Consider the following 4,854-nt stretch of genomic DNA (forward strand, 5'->3'; position numbering starts at 1 on the left):
AGTCAATGTGTGTGTTTCCACCGGCTGCGGCTGTGCTGCGTTCCGGCTCCGTCTCAGCTGCGGCACTCCGGAGCCCTCCGGAACAGATACGCAGGACTTCTATTTTTGCTGGATGCTGGAGCACAACGCAGCAATTGAGCACAGAGTAGATCGTGCGGGGCAGGAAGTCGTGCACAGAAACACGATAAAACATCCGGTTAATTTTCAAAATAAAATACACAGTGTTCACGGCGGATCATATTTCCCTGCACTACACCTTAAAAACTACATAATGGGCAGAGGCAGGCCTGAAGTCAACAGGTCAGAGGTTTTCAGACGTCATTTCACCCCGTGACCACCATGGACGAGGAGATATTAATCATGGCAGTGCACCGAGATGTCTTCCGGCGGACCTGCACCGCACCGCACAGCAAACGCAGCCGGTGGGTATTGACGGACAGTGGAGCACGCAGCGGATAACCAGCGCTGCCGTTCCGCAACAGACACGCATCCAGTGGAAATCCGGCCTCAAGACCTGCTGATCACTTTCTACATAACCATAATACAGTCTGTGCTCTGCACATCCATCACCATCTGGTTTGGATCTGCCACCAAATGGACAGGAACAGACTGAAACGGACAATCAGGTCTGCAGAGAGGATTATTGGGATTGATCTTCCCTCCAGCCAGGACCTGTATCGGTCAAGGGTCAGAAAAGGGGCAGGAAACATCACTGTAGACCCCTCACACCCCGGACACATTATGTTTAAATCCTCCCCTCCAGCAGCATCATCATCCGGTGCTACAGAGCACTGTTCGCCAAAACTATCCATCACAAAGACAGTTTCTTTCCCCAGGCTGATGAACTCCTAACAGTCAGAGTGGCAGTAAAAACAACACTTGCATCCTTGTATATTGTATTTTTTTATATTTGATGTACAGTACAGGCCAAAAGTTTGGACACACCTTCTCATTCAATGCGTTTTCTTCATTTTCATGACTATTTACATTGTAGATTCTCACTGAAGGCATCAAAACTATGAATGAACACATGTGGAGTTATGTACTTAACAAAAAAAGGTGAAATAACTGAAAACATGTTTTATATTCTAGTTTCTTCAAAATAGCCACCCTTTGCTCTGATTACTGCTTTGCACACTCTTGGCATTCTCTCCATGAGCTTCAAGAGGTAGTCACCTGAAATGGTTTTCCAACAGTCTTGAAGGAGTTCCCAGAGGTGTTTAGCACTTGTTGGCCCCTTTGCCTTCACTCTGCGGTCCAGCTCACCCCAAACCATCTGGATTGGGTTCAGGTCCGGTGACTGTGGAGGCCAGGTCATCTGCCGCAGCACTCCATCACTCTCCTTCTTGGTCAAATAGCCCTTACACAGCCTGGAGGTGTGTTTGGGGTCATTGTCCTGTTGAAAAATAAATGATCGTCCAACTAAACGCAAACTGGATGGGATGGCATGTCGCTGCAGGATGCTGTGGTAGCCATGCTGGTTCAGTGTGCCTTCAATTTTGAATAAATCCCCAACAGTGTCACCAGCAAAACACCCCCACACCATCACACCTCCTCCTCCATGCTTCACAGTGGGAACCAGGCATGTGGAATCCATCCGTTCACCTTTTCTGCGTCTCACAAAGACACGGCGGTTGGAACCAAAGATCTCAAATTTGGACTCATCAGACCAAAGCACAGATTTCCACTGGTCTAATGTCCATTCCTTGTGTTTCTTGGCCCAAACAAATCTCTTCTGCTTGTTGCCTCTCCTTAGCAGTGGTTTCCTAGCAGCTATTTGACCATGAAGTCCTGATTCGCGCAGTCTCCTCTTAACAGTTGTTCTAGAGATGGGTCTGCTGCTAGAACTCTGTGTGGCATTCATCTGGTCTCTGATCTGAGCTGCTGTTAACTTGCCATTTCTGAGGCTGGTGACTCGGATGAACTTATCCTCAGAAGCAGAGGTGACTCTTGGTCTTCCTTTCCCTCATGTGTGCCAGTTTCGTTGTAGTGCTTGATGGTTTTTGCGACTCCACTTGGGGACACATTTAAAGGTTTTGCAATTTTCCGGACTGACTGACCTTCATTTCTTAAAGTAATGATGGCCACTCGTTTTTCTTTAGTTAGCTGATTGGTTCTTGCCATAATATGAATTTTAACAGTTGTCCAATAGGGCTGTCGGCTGTGTATTAACCTGACTTCTGCACAACACAACTGATGGTCCCAACCCCATTGATAAAGCAAGAAATTCCACTAATTAACCCTGATAAGGCACACCTGTGAAGTGGAAACCATTTCAGGTGACTACCTCTTGAAGCTCATGGAGAGAATGCCAAGAGTGTGCAAAGCAGTAATCAGAGCAAAGGGTGGCTATTTTGAAGAAACTAGAATATAAAACATGTTTTCAGTTATTTCACCTTTTTTTGTTAAGTACATAACTCCACATGTGTTCATTCATAGTTTTGATGCCTTCAGTGAGAATCTACAATGTAAATAGTCATGAAAATAAAGAAAACGCATTGAATGAGAAGGTGTGTCCAAACTTTTGGCCTGTACTGTATATTTGTATACTTTTTGTATATTGTACATTACTGTGTACTCCAGCTCTTGGCTAAATTTTGAGTATTTTTGTCAATTCTGGTACATTGTCTACATTGTTCTACCACAGTCAAATTCCTTGTATGTACACACGTACGACATACGTACGAGTATGACATAGTCACCTTTGGCCTACTGAATAGCTGGAATTAGCATATGGGAGGTGAGAAAAGAGACAAATTACCTGCACATCAGACAAACAGGAGAACCTGCTGAGCTCTGGCAGCTTTCTGATCAAAGCCCTGTCAGTGGCCATGGAGGAGGCTGAACTCTGCTTTCCACAAGTCAACACCTCCTGCAGGAAGACAAGTCGCCCTCACTTGGAGGCCACAGTCACTCTCAGTGTGCTGTCCTGTATCACTATGCTCACTATGGTTCTTAACCTGCTGGTCATCACCTCTATCTCCCACTTCAGGCAGAGATACACTTTTCTGCTTGGCTTACAAAGTGTTTATTCTTTGGTTACAGTTGCATGAAGAAATGGCTTTGAGCTCTGCAGCATGATGTCACATTTAAGCTGATGATAACTTTGATTATGGTGCTGTTGAGACATGTTACTGAAACAATTAATGATGATTTCACACATTTCAGGCTGCTGCACATCCACTAACCTTCTCCTCATGTTCATAAGTAGTGCATAAGAGTAATGTTCTCTTGTTTAGGCCTTTCATTACTGCATACTTGTTATTTGCAAATGTGTTTACATCTACACTACTGTGTTATATTTAGGCCTTATTGTTATAGGACAATTCATAGTCTGCTATCATAACTGCTAATAACTCTTATTTCTACACATACATATCACAAGTGTATTCAGTGTTGTTGTTTTCCCGTTTCAGGCAGCTTCACACCACCACCAACTTCATCCTCCTGTCTCTGGCTGTTGCAGACTTCATTGTCGGTTTGGTGCTAATGCCAGCTGAAATCATCATCTATCGAGGTTGTTGGATTCTGGGTGACATAATGTGTGTTGTGTATTACTTTTCGGGTTTCTTTGCTGTCAGTGCATCAGTAGGAAACATGGTTCTCATATCAGTTGACCGCTACATTGCTATTTGCGACCCCATGTTTTACTCCACCAAAGTCACTGTGAAAAGAGTTCAACTCTGCATTTGTCTGTGTTGGATATTTTCTGCTGTTCACAGCAGTTGGATACCGAGGGATTTATTGAAACAGCCAGGCAGGTATAACTCCTGTTATGGAGAGTGTGTAATTGTAGTTAATTATATTGAAGGAGCTGTTGACCTAGTTGTGACCTTTTTTGAGCCCCTTTCTTGTCATCATAGTTTTGTATATCAGAGTGTTTGTGGTGGCTGTGTCTCAGGCTCATGCCATGCGCTCCCAAACTGCAGCTGATACACTTCAGCGTTCAAAGCCAATAACTGCTAAGAAATCTGAGATGAAAGCAGCCAGGACTCTTGGTATTGTTGTAGTTGTGTTTACTGTGTGCAGCTGTCCTTATTATTGTTTCACTGTTGCAGCTGAGATCAACTTGGTTGGGGCATCATCTGGAAAAATTGAAATTTGGCTGATTTGTTTTAATTCCTGTCTAAACCCTGTGATATATGTCTTTTTCTATCCCTGGTTCAGGAAAGCTATTAAACACATTGTAACACTTCAGATACTGAAGCCTAGCTCCTCTGAGGCTAACATAGTGTAGAGGCAGACTGTGACAGAGAGACTAAAACTATTCTCTCCCTCTGAAGTGGAAATTATTTAAGTTGTCACTACACTGAATGTACACAACCTAAAGTCAGAGAAAACAACTGAATATTAAAAAAGTAATGGATGGAAAAGCAGTATCTTCAAATCTGCATTACCAATCACTAATCTGTAAAAATTACAGAACTATTAGTATTAATCTTCCCTCATTAATTCACAAATACAAATTTAAAGGGTAAACCTGTCTTAGACCTGTCTGTCTTAGGCGCCTTTCTGTCACTCAAGGACACCTTACAATGGATAAAAGACAATGCACAGTACACAATAAAATCAATTAAAATAATTTAAAATAAAATTACAAAAGAGAATCACAAAAAGTACACACGAGTAAAAACAGTTAGATGTTGAAAGGAATTGGGGTTAGTGAAGGAAAAAGGCGATCTTAAACAGGTGTGTTTTGAGTCGGGACTTGAATTGTGATAGTGTACTGATGTTCCTTATTTCGGGTGGAAGAGAGTTCCAGAGCCGGGGAGCAGAGCGGGCGAAAGCTCTGCTCCCGATGGTGTGAGACGGGCGGAGGGGACAGTCAACAGTATGGAGGAGGATGATCGGAGG

General features: G+C 43.4%; 1 pseudogene; it reads left to right on the plus strand.

Moving 5' to 3' along the window:
• Positions 1-2,831: 2,831 nt before the first annotated feature.
• On the plus strand, positions 2,832-4,237 carry LOC144466835 (trace amine-associated receptor 4-like; annotated as a pseudogene).
• The last annotated feature ends 617 nt before the right edge of the window (positions 4,238-4,854 follow it).

The sequence above is a fragment of the Epinephelus lanceolatus genome, chromosome 14 (assembly GCF_041903045.1).
Source record: "Epinephelus lanceolatus isolate andai-2023 chromosome 14, ASM4190304v1, whole genome shotgun sequence".
NCBI classification, from domain to species: Eukaryota; Metazoa; Chordata; class Actinopteri; order Perciformes; family Serranidae; genus Epinephelus; species Epinephelus lanceolatus.